The sequence below is a fragment of the Aegilops tauschii genome, chromosome 6 (genome assembly GCF_002575655.3).
Source record: "Aegilops tauschii subsp. strangulata cultivar AL8/78 chromosome 6, Aet v6.0, whole genome shotgun sequence".
NCBI classification, from domain to species: Eukaryota; Viridiplantae; Streptophyta; class Magnoliopsida; order Poales; family Poaceae; genus Aegilops; species Aegilops tauschii.
Window position 1 is genome coordinate 305,761,479 of NC_053040.3, and position 16,754 is coordinate 305,778,232.

General features: G+C 39.9%; 1 long non-coding RNA gene across 2 annotated transcripts; it reads left to right on the forward strand.

The window, feature by feature from the left end:
* The first annotated feature begins 1,593 nt into the window (after window positions 1–1,593).
* On the forward strand, window positions 1,594–5,344 carry LOC109774891 (uncharacterized). 2 transcript variants are annotated; one of them, XR_006665414.2, is made up of 7 exons: window positions 1,594–2,123; window positions 2,227–2,301; window positions 2,665–2,772; window positions 3,304–3,422; window positions 3,512–3,713; window positions 4,203–4,282; window positions 4,617–5,344. It is a non-coding gene; the product is annotated as an uncharacterized lncRNA (long non-coding RNA). The 2 variants fall into 2 exon arrangements; XR_002235677.4 differs by having other exon boundaries at window positions 5,011–5,344.
* The last annotated feature ends 11,410 nt before the right edge of the window (window positions 5,345–16,754 follow it).

Below are 16,754 nucleotides of genomic sequence, written 5' to 3' on the forward strand. Positions count from 1 at the left end.
AGTCCCTCGCACCAACACAAACAAATAAATCCTCGCAACCAACGCGATAAGGGGTTGTCAATCCCTACGCGGCCACTTACGAGAGTGAGATCTGATAGAAATGATAAGATAATATTTTTGGTATTTTTATGATAAAGATGCAAAGTAAAATAGAGGGCAATAAAAATAACTAAGTGTTGGAAGATTAATATGATGGAAAGTAGACCCAGGGGCCATAGGTTTCACTAGTGGCTTCTCTCAAGAGCATAAATATTACGGTGGGTGAACAAATTACTGTTGAGCAATTGATAGAATTGAGCATAGTTATGAGAATATCTAGGTATGATCATGTATATAGGCATCACGTCCGAGACAACTACACCGACTCCTGCCTACATCTACTACTATTACTCCACACATCGACCGCTATCCAGCATGCATCTAGAGTATTAAGTTCATAAGAACAGAGTAACGCTTTAAGCAAGATGACATGATGTAGAGGGATAAACTCATGCAATATGATATAAACCCCATCTTGTTATCCTCGATGGCAACAATACAATACGTGCCTTGCTGCCCCTACTGTCACTGGGAAAGGACACCGCAAGATTGAACCCAAAGGTAAGCACTTCTCCCATTGCAAGAAAGATCAATCTAGTAGGCCAAACCAAACTGATAATTCGAAGAGACTTGCAAAGATAACCAATCATACATAAAAGAATTCAGAGAAGATTCAAATATTGTTCATAGATAAACTTGATCATAAACCCACAATTCGTCGGTCTAAACAAACACACCGCAAAAGAAGATTACATCAAATAGATCTCCACGAGAGAGGGGGAGAACATTGTATTGAGATCCAAAAAGAGAGAAGAAGCCATCTAGCTAATAACTATGGACCCGAAGGTCTGAGGTAAATTACTCACACATCATCGGAGAGGCTATGGTGTTGATGTAGAAGCCCTCCATGATCGATGCCCCCTCCGGCGGAGCTCCGGAAAAGGCCCCAAGATGGGATCTCACAGGTACAGAAGGTTGCGGCGGTGGAATTAGGTTTTTGGCTCCGTATCTGGTAGTTTGGGGGTACGTAGGAGGAAGGAGTACGTCGGTGGAGCAACGTGGGGCCCACGAGGGTGGAGGGCGCGCCTGGGGGGTAGGCGCGCCCCCTACCTCGTGCCCTCCTGGTTGATGTCTTAACGTAGGGTCGAAGTCCTCTGGATCACATTCGTTCCGAAAATCACGTTCCCGAAGGTTTCATTCCGTTTGGACTCCGTTTGATATTCTTTTTTGCGAAACTCTGAAATAGGCAAAAAAACAACAATTCTGGGCTGGGCCTCCGGTTAATAGGTTAGTCCCAAAATAATATAAAAGTGTATAATAAAGCCCAATAATGTCCAAAACAGAATATAATATAGCATGGAACAATCAAAAATTATAGATACGTTGGAGATGTATCAATTATGTGTCGGCGATGCTCTTCAACGAAAAAAGTGTCGGCGTTTGTCACATCCAGCCCACCAGTTTCCATGCGTGGGCCGCAGCCCATGTATTGAGAGGATGCAGCCGAGCGTGCGAGAGGCCCAAATCCCAGCCGCGACACAAGCACGCTATCTCACCCTGGCCACGCAAACCTAAACCTAAACCTAAATCGCCCACCAGCCGCCGCCACCCTTCATCTCCGTCGATTCGGTCATGCCACTGCGCGTCCCACCGTCGCGCGTGCCACCCGAAGCTCCCGTCCAGCCCGTGGTGCAGCCCCACCAGCAGCAGCCTGAGGTGACGCCCCATCGTCAGCTCATCCCACGACCGATGCCGCATCTGCCGATTCGGTCACGCCGCTGCGCCTCCACCGCCGGCGGCGCCACGCCACCACCGGAAGCTCTTGCCCAGCCCATGGTGCATCCCGACGTGTCGCCCTGGCGACGGCCGACCTGCTTACCAATTTGCGCCGTTGCTTCTCCAACTGCCGTTAGTGGCCCCCAAAGCTTCCTTCCACCGCGTGGTGCTTCCATCCACAGCCAAGGAGCCGCACAACCCCCTGCATCCCGAGGTGCCACCCAGCCGTCCCTCTTCCACCTCGGGTGATGGATCTCCTATTCCCCCTTGTCATGCCCTCCTTTGCATCTAACCGTTGCATCCTGTAGGTAAGTTTAATCATGGGTTATTCTTTTATGTGATTCCTCATGATTGTGTGACCCATGAGATCTTCCTGGTTTAGCGTTGAACTGAATAATATCATCTCTGCAGTGTCTTCAATTGAATCTATGTACAGAGGGAAAACTCCACAAGAGGCTTCTGAAGCTTGGTCAACGCCTTCATGAGGTCAGAATAGTATTCATTAAGCATCATTGGATATTAGTTTTTCTTATCATGTTTTCATTGCAGTCTCTATATTGATAGGAACAGACTGAACTTATTGATTGACCTTGCCCTATTTGTGCAAATGGTCATCTTAATTATTCCATCATTACCCTTGTTTTGAATGAAACATATTGTTTACCATTAGCTTGTAGTTCCAAAAAAAAAAAATACACTTGAACCCTTGCTCATGTTGCAAATTTAAAATAATTACAGTACAAACATCTGAAACTGAAATGATACATTTTTTGTGTTGTAGCCAAATATATTTTCCTACAACAGTTTGGCTTATCTTTGTTGTTTGCTTATTTTGAACTTCCATGACAGGACCAACCTATAACTCGTATGTGTCGCTGGATAAGGCCATGTCTTTCGTGGGTGGTGCTTGGCTGATTTGTACATGGATACTATTAAAGAATGGTACAAACATATATGGTAGGCGATTGTGATCAACCTCTCTAATTTTCTATGAAGACAACTCGTTATACTTATTTAATTCGTCTAGTCACCATGTGGCAACGATTTAGGCTCTTCTCTGGCAAGGTGTCCATGGTGTGTCTTATTTGAATTATACTCCATGATATTCATCCTCATCCACTCCTCCATGTGCGTCGCCGTCTCCATGCTCTACTCCTCCAATCGGATCCAGTAGGGTCACCGGATCTGTTGCTAATGTGGCTATGTTGAGCTCCTTTCCTCTGAGCGCGAGGCTGCCGAGGGAGGGGCTAATGTTACCTTCTTTTTTTGTCCTGCTGCATGTCCATCAACCCGCCCACAGAATCATGATCCGTAAAAGCTCCAAACTCTGCCAATTAATTTGCACAACAAAGTAATTAATGATACACCAATTAAATGTTTTTTGTTTTTTGTACTTGTATTGATGCTACTTCTGTTTCGGAATTTTAGCCACGTGCTTCTATCTATCTATCTATCTATCAACTAATGGATTCAACTCTCGTGCCGCAGGAATATGAAAGGTTGATCCAAGCCAGCTTCAGGAGCTCAAGGCATACAGGAAGACCGAGGAGGAGGGGATGAACACACTTTTAAACCACTACCTCCATTTCTGTGCAGTTTCTCTCAAGGTCAGCTTAACCAATTCCATTCTCAACATCATGCTGCAGATATTCACTTCTCGTCGATTTACAAAAAGAAACAAAAAATCAACTTACAGATGCAAGCTGAAATGCTGGTGATCGAGAAGAACAGTCCTGCGAATGGCATCATCAAGCTCATCGAGCAACATCACATCACAAACCATGTCATGGGAACATCTTCCTTCTCACCGTGTGGCCAGACCAAATACAGCTTCGTAACAAGGTTTCATCGATAAACATGCACATCAAAATTTCCCGCGGACTTCTATATATATTTAGGTAGGAGGTCCTATTCTTTAAGGATCTATTTTATCCGCTTTTTCATTGTAAATACTGATTTGTGCACCAAACTTGAGTCATGCCTTATTCCAACTGAGTCATCCCTACACTATGCATATACTTGATTTTGTTTTACTGCTAGCAATGAGTCCCATTTATTTTATACTTCTGAGATGTTCGCCTTAAACTGGTGCACATAATTTTCACTAGTTAGGTCAGTATAAACGACATGTTTAACAACTACATTGCATTCCTTTTTTTATAGAAGCTGGTATATGCCAAGTTGCCAACCTATTTTACCTTGTTCACTATGTAACTTCTTTTATATAGCCTATCTCTCTTAATACCATTTGCACAAATCTCTCTGCATTTTGAAGGTGTTCTTAGTATTGGGCAATTTCTTATACTTCAATCTTTAATGATGTTACAAATTTAGAATAATTGTAGTATAGACATCTGTAACTGAAAAGACTCATTGGTTAAATACAGGCACTAAGATGTGGTAAATCATGATGGCACACTATCAACTTATATAAGGTCCTCGAGGGTAAAAGCAAGTAATGAACAAGGTACTAGCTTTCTAGCCATTCTTTTCTTGTCGTGATGGAAGATGTAACACCATTTACTTGCTAGGTATCTTTCTTACATTTTCTAAATAGATTCATCTGAGTTTAGATTCTAAATCAGATTTTCTTACTAGTGGATATCAATAATTATGCTAGGTCTGTTAATAGTTTAGTGGCTTGTAGATGAACTGGGCGCATGTAGTAATTAAATGGACTATAGATGAACTCAGAGCACATAGTAAATGGCAGGCATGATTTTATTATAAATTGTGTGAAGTTCATCCTAGCAATTACTCACACTATACAATGCCTAACTAGAGTGCATCCGTTGAACCAGGATGCATGTGCAAGCATATGGTTTTCGAAATGGCTTTTTTTTCACCAAGTGCACTTCCTGCTACCACCTATATGACTGCCGGTACATGTACAAGTGCATATCTGATTATTTGCTGGTTGAGGAACTTCAAATACAAATCTGTAAAGTTACAATAAGAACCTTATTCGTTATGCCTTTTAACAGATCTAAGTCAATGTGTGCATAATTTTCTATTAAGGCATGTGATATGCTAGTTGCTAGCCTGACTTTTGTTGATGCTTTGTTAAGGATATTTTCTGTAACAAACTATTTGTAGTACATCTTCTATTTTTAGATCTTTGGGATCAAGGGCAACTCACAAATTTGAACAAATTCTCATTTCTAAGATTGCTCAAGCGTTTAAGTTCTTTTGCAGTGACAATGGCACGTCCACATGTTGATTCAAGATGTTCTGATGATCGGTTTTGTTCATAACATGTTTGACACATTTTGTGGATATGGAAGTTGATGTCAGCTCGGTGATCGAAGAGATTTGGTCTCTTCCTTAATATCTTGTAGTAGTCAAGTGATCGAACAATTGGGTCTCTTAGGAGCTTAGCCATCATATTTTGTAATAGACCACGTCTTTTATGTCGACTTACTTATTTCCTTATTGGTTGTAGCTGACTTGAGTGTAGCAAACTAATGAATCTTGTATACATGCTTGAATGAATGTATTAATCAAATGGTATCTTGTGATGAATCGAAAAGTGTGTTTTGTTTGTATATGTATTGCACACTGAACATAAATAGAATATTGTGAATGTAATTTCATGTTAAAATATGGTGCATTTGCATCGGTGCTGAAACATTGAACGCTCGCAGCAAATGTGTCGGCGAAACTATTGAGCGTCGCACTATCTGTCAGCATAGCACGTTGACAGATAAACTATCGGCATAGCAATGGGTTTCATAGTATCTATCGGCATAGCACACAGTCAGATGATCTGTCGGCATAGCATTGTCTATCGGCATACAAATGTTTGTCGGCGTAGACCTCACCAAGCCTGTCACAGCATGTGTCGGCGAAGATTTATCTGTCGGGAAAGACCTATACCGGTAGGACTATAGGCGACATCTCCTTTCTATCGGCAAAAGTCTTTGCCGACACTAAATGTGTCGCCTTAGGTTACCTATGCCGACACATTGTTTGATGCTGTTTTGAGTGTCGTGGTGTAGTGAGAATTGCCAAACCCGATGAAAAAGATAAACATAGACCCGTTGTTGGCATGCCCGTTGTCTCAGTTAAAATAGGAGATCAGTGTTACCATGGTTTATGCGACATAGGTGCTAGCGTGAGTGCTATTCGTTTTACCTTATATCAAGAAATTATGAATGGCATAGCACTCGCTGAAATAGAAGACATATAGATGTTACTATTAAACTTGCTAATAGAGACACCATCACACCACTTGGGATTGTTAGAGATGTTGAGGTCTTGTGTGGGAAAATAAAATACCCTACTGATTTTCTTGTTCTTGGTTCCCCACAAGATGATTTTTGTCCCATTATCTTTGCTAGACCTTTCTTGAACACTGTGAATGTTAAAATAGATTGTGAGAAACAAACTATCGGTGTTAGCTTTGGTGATGAGTCTCATGAGTTTAATTTTTCCAAGTTTAGTAGAAAGCACCATAAGAAAGAATTGGTCTTGCTTCTATTGCTGTACCTCCTACTGATCCACTAGAATAGTATTTGCTAGACCATGAGAATGATATACATATGCATAAAAGAAATGAAATAGATTAGATTCTCTTTGATCAGCGTCCTCTGCTTAAACACAATTTGCCTATTGAAACTCTAGGAAGTCCTCCTCCACCTAAAGGTGATCATGTGTTTGAATTAAAACAGTTACCTGACACTTTGAAATATGCTTATCTTGATGAGAAGAAGATATATCCTGTTATTATTAGTGCTAACCGTTCAGAACATGAAGAAGAAAGATTATTGAAAGTTCTAAGGAAGCACCGAGCTGCTATTGGATACACTCTTGATGATCTTAAGGGCATCAGTCCCACTCTATGTCAGCACAAGATAAATATGGAACCTGATGCTAAACCCGTTGTTGATCACCAACGTCAGTTAAATCCGAAGATGAAAGAAGTGGTAAGAACGGAAATATTAAAACTTCTGGAAGCAGGTATAATCTATCCTATAGCTAATAGTAGATGGGTAAGTCATGTCCATTGTGTCCCTAAGAAAGGAGGTATTACTGTTGTTCCAAATGATAAGAATGAACTTATTCCACAAAGAATTGTTACATGCTATAGAATGGTAATTGATTTTAAAAAATTAAACAAAGCAACTAGAAAAGATCATTACCCTCTGCCTTTTATTGATCAAATGCTAGAAAGATTATCTAAGCACACATATTTTGCTTCCTTGATGGATATTCTGGTTTTTCACAAGTACCTATTTCTCAACCTGATCAAGAAAAGACCACTTTTACTTGTCCTTTTGGAACTGATGCTTATAGACGTATGCCTTTTGGTTTATGCAATGCACCTACTACCTTTTAAAGATGTATGACTGCTATATTTTTTGACTTTTGTGAGAAGATTGTTGAGGTTTTCATGGATGACTTTTCTGTTTATGGGAAGTCTTTTGATGATTGTTTAAGCAATCTTGATCGAGTTTTGTAGAGATGTGAGCAAACAAATCTTGTCTTGAATTGGGAGAAGTGCCACTTTATGGTTAACAAAGGTATTGTTTTGGGCCATAAAATTTCTGAAAGAGGTATTGAGGTGGACAAAGCTAAGGTTGATGCAATTGAGAAAATGCCATGTCCTAAAGATATCAAAGGTATTCGTAGTTTCCTTGGTCATGCTGGTTTCTATAGGAGATTTATCAAAGACTTTTCTAAAATTTCTAGGCCTCTTACAAATCTTTTGCAAAAGGATATTCCTTTTGTTTTTGATGATGATTGTTTAGAAGCCTTCTAAACACTAAAGAAAGCCTTAATTTCTGCACCTATTGTTCAACCACCTGATTGGAACTTGCCTTTTTAAATTATGTGTGATGCTAGTGATTATGTCGTTGGTGCTGTTCTAGGACAAAGAGTTGATAAGAAACTAAATGTTATTCATTATGCATGTAAAACTCAAGACAGTGCACAAAGAAATTATGCTACTAAGGAAAAAGAATTTCTAGCAGTGGTGTTTGCTTGTGCTAAATTTAGATCCTATATTGTACGTTCAAAAGTAATTGTTCACACTGATCATGCTGCAATAAAGTATCTTATGGAAAATAAAGATGCCAAACCTAGGCTTATTCAATGGGTTCTCTTACTACAAGAATTTGGTTTGCATATCACTGATAGAAAAGAAGCGGAGAACCCCGTAGCTGATAACCTATCTAGGTTGGAGAATTTTCTTGATGACCCACTACCTATTGATGATAGTTTTCCTGATGAGCAATTAGCTGCAATAAATGTTTCTAATAGTACACCTTGATATGCTGACTATGCTAATTATATTGTTGCTAAATACATACCCCTTAGCTTTACATACCAACAAAAGAAAAAAAATTCCTTCTATGATTTAAGACATTACTTTTGGGATGACCCACATCTTTGTAAAGAAGTAGATGGTATTATTAGACGTTGTGTACCTGAGCATGAACAGGAACAAATCCTACGGAAATGTCACTCCAAAGCTTATGGAGGACATCATGCGGGAGACAGAACTGCTCACAAGGTATCGCAATCTGGGTTTTATTGGCCTACTCTCTTCAAGGATGCTCGTAAGTTCGTCTTATCTTGTGATGAATGTCAAAGAATAGGTAATATCGGCAAGCGTCAAGAAATGCGTATGAATTATTCACTTTCTGTTGAACCATTTGGTGTTTGGGGATTTGATTACATGGGACCTTTTCCTTCCTCTAATGGGTATACTCATATTTTGGTTGCTGTTGATTATGTTACTAAGTGGGTAGAAGTTATTCCAACTAGTAGTGCTGATCACAACACCTTTATGAAAATGCTTAAAGAAGTTATTTTCCCAAAGTTTGGAGTCCCTAGATATTTAATGACTAATGGTGGTTCACACTTTATTCATGGTGCTTTCCGTAAAATGCTTGACAAGTATGATGTTAACCATAGAATTGCATCACCCTATCATCCTCAGTCTAGTGGCCAAGTTGAACTTAGCAATAGAGAAATAAAATTAATTTTACAAAAGACTATCAATAGGTCCTGGAAGAATTAGTCTAAGAAATTAGATGATGCACTTTGGGATTACAGAACATCATATAAAAATCCTATGGGTATGTCTCCTTATAAAATGGTTTATGGAAAAGCTTGTCATTTGCCTCTTGAGTTAGAACATAAAGCTTATTGGGAAATTAAAGAACTCAACTATGATTTCAAACTTGCTGGTGAGAAGAGGTTATTTGATATTAGCTCATTAGATGAATGGAGAACCCAAGCTTATGAAAATGCCAAGTTATTTAAAGAAAAAGTTAAAAGATGGCATGATAAAAGAATCCAAAAGCGTGAGTTCAAAGTTGGGGAATATGTTCTTTTGTACAACTCTCGTTTCAGATTCTTTGCAGGAAAACTCCTCTCCAAATGGGAAGGACCCTATGTTATCGAGGAGGTTTATCGATCTGGAGCTATCAAAATAAATAATGCCGAAGGTACTAACCCGAAGGTTGTTAATGGGTGACGAATAAAACATTATATCTCAGGTACGCCCATTAATGTTGAAAGCAATATTATCCAAACTATGACACCAGAAGAACATATAAAAGAAACCTTCCGGAACACTCCAGAATCGTGAAGAAAAGGAGGTACGTGATACGGTAAGTAAACGGACTCAAAAAATCCGCAAAAATATTTTTTGTCCATTTTGGAATATAACAAAAATTAGGAAAATAAGAAACAACCAGGAAGGCACCCCTGGTGGGCACAAGACACGCCCAGGTGGGTTGTGTCCACCTCGGGTACTTTCCGGACTCCGTTTTTCTTTCGTTTGCTTGTTTCCCAAGAAAAAAAAAATCTTTATATACCCCCCAAACCTATTGACCACCGTATCGCGGAGATATGTTTTGTTTTCTTTTCTTGCTGTTTTCGGTCAGATCTGTTAAGCCAGGCATCGTGTCTTCTCCCTCCTCCAACAACGTAGAAGAGGATGCTTGGTTGATGAAGATCAAGCTGAAGAGAGAGGAGCCTGAAGAACCTCTCGAAGGGGGCAAGAGCAAGGAGGCCATCGGAAATCAAGCGCCGGTGGTTGAGCAGGCCTGGCCTGCTGAGGAAGAAGAAGAAGATATCCTTAAACCTTACTATGATCATCTCGCCTCCACCGAGATCGAAGCCTTTTGGATTATTGAAATGGTTCATGTGCAAAATAAATATCTCACCCATGAAAATATTATGTTGCAAGAGGACATCATCACCCTCCGGAGTGTCATCCATAGATTGAAGAATCTCTTGATCATGAAGGACAAGATCGCTACTACATCATCACCACCATCTCCTTCTTCATCACCAAAATAAAATTGAGTATCGGGTATGGGAACTCCCCTTGGCTTGCGCCAAGCTTGGGGTAGGTGCCCCGGTATCGTATCACCTCCACTATCTTTTGCCTTTATTTACCTTAGTTCGATTAATAGTTATCTTTTGCTTTAGATGAATAAAAGTTTAGTTCGATCCTTTCTTTTTGAGAGTTTTCTTAGTGATCTATCTTTGTAATCGTGTGCGAAATATATAATAAAGTTTATTTGAGTTTTTCTTTCTTTACTTTCAAGTTTCAATAAAAAGAAATGAAATAAATGAAAAAGATCATATACTAGTGTAATGGTAAGTAATGACACCACATAAGGAAAAGTAAGTAGAAATTTTATTGGAGATTGACAAACATAGCATTGGTCAATGATGCAATTCATGAAAGAATTAATAAAGGAAGAGAAGATTCACATATAAATATGCTATCTTGGACATCTTTTATGATTGTGAGCCCCCATCAAATTATTATATGCCAAAATTGTTGACATTGGACAAGGAAGACAAAGTAATGATTTATGTTTGTTCATATTCACATAGATGTTATATTGTCATAGATCCTTCAACATGTGGTGTTTGCCCCCCATCTTTGCTAGCCAAAAATTCCGCACCAAGTAGAGATACTACTTGTGCATCCAAAAACCCTTAAACCAAAATCTTATTTTCAAGAGTCCACCATACCTACCTAAGGATTGAGTAAGATCCTTCAAGTAAGTTGTCATCGGTGCAATAAGGCAATAAAAATTGCTTCTAAAAGTGTTAGATCATTTAGTGTAAGAGAAAATTGAGCATTGTACGAACTTGTGATGGCAAAGAAGAAAAGCGACAGACTGCATAATAAAGGTTGCTATCATAAGGGGCAATATAACGTGACGTTCTTTTGCACTAAGGGATTGAGCATACAACAAAAAGCGCATGGCAACCTCTGCTTCCCTCTGCGAAGGGCCTATCTTTTACTTTTATGTATTTACTTTCATGCAAGAGTCAAAGTTTCTCTCTCTATTCCTTTTTATTTTTCTCTTTTGGCAAGCATTATGTGGTGATGAAAGATCGAGGCACATATATATAGTTGGATATGGATAGCATGAGTTATTATTGTTGACATCACCCTTGAGGTGAATACGTTGGGAGGCGAAATTATAAGCCCCTATCTTTCTATGTGTCCGGTTGAAACGTTTTGCTCATGTGTATGCGGTGAGTGTTAGCAATCATATAAGACTATATGATGGTTGAGTATGTGGAATTTCCTAAAGGCTCCGATACGTGACCCTTTCTGAAAAGATGATGAATTGTAGTTGCAAAGTTGACTGAATACATAGTTTGTTGGTTCCCAGTAGAGTTTATGCTTTATACTTCGATGTTGTGATGAATTGTTACTTATTCATGAGAAGCCTATGATAAAAGTATTATGTTAAAGTTTGTTGTTGTTATAATAATTTACATGATGCTTCTATGTCCGTATTTTGTTTATATCGACACCTCTCTCTCTCTAAGCATGTGGACATGTTTTTCGATTTCGGTTTTCGCTTGAGGACAAGCGATGTCTAAGCTTGGGGAAGTTGATATGTCCATTTTGCATCATGTTTACCTACTGTTATTTATAATGTTTTTATGCATAATAATGCTTTTTGGAGTAATTCTAATGCCTTTTCTCTCATAATATGCATGGTTCACACAAAGAGGGAGAATTCCGACAGCTGGAAATCTGGACCTGAAAAAGCTACGTCAGGCAACCTATTCTGCACAACTCCAAATGAGCTGAAACTCCACGAGGAATTTTTATGGAATATATAAGAAATACTGGAGCAAATAACTACCGGAGGGGGCCATCTGGTGAGCACAAGACACCAGGGCACGCCAGGCCCACCCAGACGCGCCCTGGTGGGTTGTGCTCAGCCCAGCCCACCTCCAGTGCCCATCTTCTGGTATACATGTCATTTTAACCTAGAAAAAAATAAGGAGAGGACTTTCCCGATGAAGCACCACCGTCTCGAGGCGGAACTTGGGCAGGAGCACTTTTGCCCTCCGGCAGAGCGATTCCGCTGGGGGAACTTCCCTCCCGGAGGGGGAAATCATCATCATCATCATCATCACCAACAACTCTCCCATCTTGGGGAGGGCAGCCTCCATCAACATCTTCAACAACACCATCTCCTCTCAAACCCTAGTTCATATCTTGTGTTCAATCTTTGTACCGGAACTATTGATTGGTACTTGTGGGTGACTAGTAGTGTTGATTACATCTTGTAGTTGATTGCTATATGGTTTATTTAGTGGAATATTATATGTTCAGATCCATTATGCTATTTAATACCCCTATGATGTTGAGCATGATTATCATTCGTGAGTAGTTACTTTTGTTCTTGAGGTCACAGGAGAAATCATGTTGCAAGTAATCATGTGAATTTTATATGTGTTCGATATTTTGATAATATGTATGTTGTGATTCCCTTAGTGGTGTCATGTGAACATCGACTACATGACACTTCACCATATTTGGGCCTAAGGGAATGCATTGTGGAGTAGTAATTAGATGATGGGTTGCGAGAGTGACAGAAGCTTAAACCCGAGTTTATGCAGTATTCCGTAAGGGACTGAATTGGATCCAAAAGTTGAATGCTACGGTTAGAATTTATTCTTAGTACTTTTCTCGTAGTTGCGGATGCTTGCGAGGGGGTTAATCATAAGTAGGAGGTTTGTTCAAGTAAGAACAACACCTAAGCACCAGTCCACACACATATCAAATTATCAAAAGTAGCGAACACAAATCAAACCAACATGGTGAAAGTGACTAGATGAAATTCCCGTGTACCCTCAAGAACGCTTTGCTTATCATAAGAGACCGTTTTGGCCTGTCCTTTGCCTCAAAAGGATTGGGCTACCTTGCTGAACTTTTGTTACTACTATTGTTACTTGCTCGTTACAAATTATCTTGCTATCAAACTACTCGTTACTTATAATTTTAGTGCTTGCAGAGAATACCTTGCTGAAAACCACTTGTCATTTCCTTCTGCTCCTCGTTGGGATCGACACTCTTACTTATCAAAAGGAATACGTTTGATCCCCTATACTTGTGGGTCATCAACCCTCCGGGATTGGGGGATGATTATGGCCCTACCGCTCGAGGGCCGTGCTCTCACAGGACGAGTGGAGAGGAAGAACTGGCATGATAGGTTTATTGCCCTCATCGGCGACTGCCCCCCGCTAAGAATAACTGGACTACAGGCTGTTAGGAATCGTTGCATGGAAAACAAAAAAATTCTACGCACACGCAATGATCTATCCATGGAGATGCATAGCAACGAGGGGGAGAGTGTGTCTACGTACCCTCGTAGACCATAAGTAGAAGCGTTTCACAATGCGGTTGATGTAGTCGAACTTCTTCTACACGTCAACCGATCCAGTACCGAACGCACGGCACCTCCGTGTTTTGCACACATTCAGCTCGGTGACGTCCCTCGCCTTCTTGATCCAGCAAGTCGTCGAGGTAGTAGATGAGTTCCGTCAGCACGACGGCGTGGTGACGGTGATGGTGAAGTGATCCTCGCAGGGCTTCGCCTAAGCACTACGAAAATATGACTGGGGGTGTAAACGGTGGAGGGGGGCGCTGCACACAACAAACAATTGATCTGGTGTGTGCTAGCCCCCCCCACATATATATAGGTGGGAGGGAGAGGACTGATACGTTTCCAACGTATCTATAACTTTTGATTGTTCCATGCTATTATATTATCTGTTTTGGATGTTCTATATGCATTATATGCTATTTTATATTATTTTCGGGACTAACCTATTAACCTAGAGCCCAGTGTCAGTTTCTGTTTTTTCCTTGTTTTAGAGTTTCACAGAAAAGGAATACCAAACGTGGTCCAACCGGAATAAAACCTTCGTGATGATTTTTCTTGGACTAGAAGACACACCAGAGACTTGGAGATCAAGTCGGAGGAGCCATGACGCGTCTCCAACGTATCTATAATTTTTGATTGTTCCATGCTATATTATATTCTGTTTTGGATGATTAACGGGCTTTATTATACACTTTTATTATTTTTGGGACTAACCTATTAACCGGAGGCCCAGCCCAGAATTGTTGTTTTTTTGCCTATTTCAGTGTTTCGCAGAAAAAGAATACAAACGGAGTCCAAACGGAATGAAACCTTCGGGAACGTGATTTTCGGAATGAACATGATCCAGAGGACTTGGACCCTATGTCAAGAAAGCAACCAGGAGGGCACGAGGTAGGGGGGCGCGCCCTCCACCCTCGTGGGGCCCATGTTGCTCCACCGACGTACTTCTTCCTCCTATATATACCTACATACCCCCAAACTACCAGATACGGAGCCAAAAACCTAATTCCACCACCGCAACCTTCTGTACCCGTGAGATCCCATCTTGGGGCCTTTTCCGGCGCTCCGCCGGAGGGGGCATTGATCACGGAGGGCTTCTACATCAACACCATAGCCTCTCCGATGATGTGTGAGTAGTTTACCTCAGACCTTCGGGTCCATAGTTATTAGCTAGATGGCTTCTTCTCTCTTTTTGGATCTCAATACAATGTTCCCCCCCTCTCTCGTGGAGATCTATTCGATGTAATCTTCTTTTGCGGTGTGTTTGTTGAGACCGATGAATTGTGGGTTTATGATCAAGTTTATCTAGGAACAATATTTGAATCTTCTCTAAATTCTTTTATGTATGATTGGTTATCTTTGCAAGTCTCTTCGAATTATCAGTTTGGTTTGGCCTACTAGATTGATCAGTTTTATGTATGAACAATATTTTCTATCTTGAGAGAAGCCTCTAGTGAAACCTATGGCCCCCGGGTCTATTTTCTATCATATAAGTTTCTGATCTACAATTTTAGATTCCAATATACTCTTTTTGCAATCTTTTACTTTTTGATCTATAAACCAAAAATATTTACTTTACCGTTTATCTATCTCTATCAGATCTCACTTTTGCGAGTGACCGTGAAGGGATTGACAACCCCTTTATCGCGTTGTGTGCAAGTTGTTTGATTGTTTGTGCAGGTATTCGGTGACTTGTGTGTTGTCACCTACTGGATTGATACCTTGGTTCTCAAAACTGGGGGAAATACTTACTCTACTTTGCTACATCACCCTTTCCTCTTCAAGGGAAATACTGACACAAGCTCAAGAAGTAGCAGGAAGAATTTCTGGCGCCGTTGCCGGGGAGGATCAAGTCAAGATAGTCTCCCGTCAACGTGCGAATTTCTGGCGCCGTTGCCGGGGAGATCTACGCCAAGTCAAGACATACCAAGTACCCATAATAAACTCTCATCTCTTGCATTACATTATTCACCATTCACCTCTCGTTTTCCCCTCCCCCACTTCTAAAACAATTTTTGAAAAGACTATCCTTTTCTTTGCCCCTCTTCCGCCTGTCTTCTTCGTTTGCTTTTTTTATGTGCTCGTGTGTTAGATCGTTTGCCTTGCTTTCATGGCTAGTCCTCCCATCATCATTAGCACTCCTGATAATGAAGTCCTCAATTTTAAACAAAGGGAGGGAGAAAATTTAAAAGATGGTTTGTATAGAATTTGCAATGCTCAAAATAGATCTACTCGAAAGCAATCTACTGCCGTTCTACTTCGCAATTTTTATGTGGGCGTTACTCCTTGGAATAGATATGTTCAAGATACCATTACCGGAGGGAATTTCTTGGGGGATAGATTTGTTAGGCCCACCACCTCTTTTGATCAATGTAATTGTTCTAATTTTGGAGCATGTAATGCAAAGGCTTGATATTATTGAGAATAAAATTGCTCCCGTTAACCTTAGGGAAAAGGAACCCATAGTTAACAAAAAGATAGATGAAGATTCTACTAGAATTGGCAAACTAGAAGATATTATTACCAACTTGAGTTTCGCTTTTTCCTCCGTTAAAACTACTCAAAATCTTCCTCCTACTAAAATTTCAAAGTTTACTTATGTTCCTAAGAATAAGGGTGAATCTTCTAGTAAAGAAAATGAAGATCTTAAATCAATAAGTGTTCACCCCAACTTTTTTGATATTATTAAGGAACCAATTGCTACAAGTGAATTTCTTGATTTCTTGCCTAGGAGTTTGATAATTTACAAAACCAAAGAACCTCCTAAGGATTGTAAGTGTGTGATTGGAGAATTGCATACCAAAGATGACAATACCTAGATCTATTCGTGTTTTATGCCTAGCTAAGGGCGTTAAACAATAGCGCTTGTTGGGAGGCAACCCAATTTTACTTTTGTTTTTTGCATTTTAGGTTATGTTTTGCATTAAATAATTCATCTAGCCTCTGGCTAGATGTGGTTTTGTGTTTTAGTTAGTGTTTGTGCCAAGTAAGACCTTTGGGATAGCTTATGGTGATAGTTGATTTGATCTTGCTGAAAAATAGAAACTTTTGCGATCAGGAAAACAATTCTCATTTTTAATTGAAACGTGATAAAATACTGATTCTTTTTTGCAGAAGATTAATAAACAAATTTCTTAGGTTGTCCTAATTTTTCAGAATTTTTGGAGTTACAAAAGTACTCGTAATATCCAGATTGCTACAGACTATTCTGTTTTTGACAGATTCTGTTTTCTATGTGTTGTTTTCTTATTTTGATGAATCTATGGCTAATAC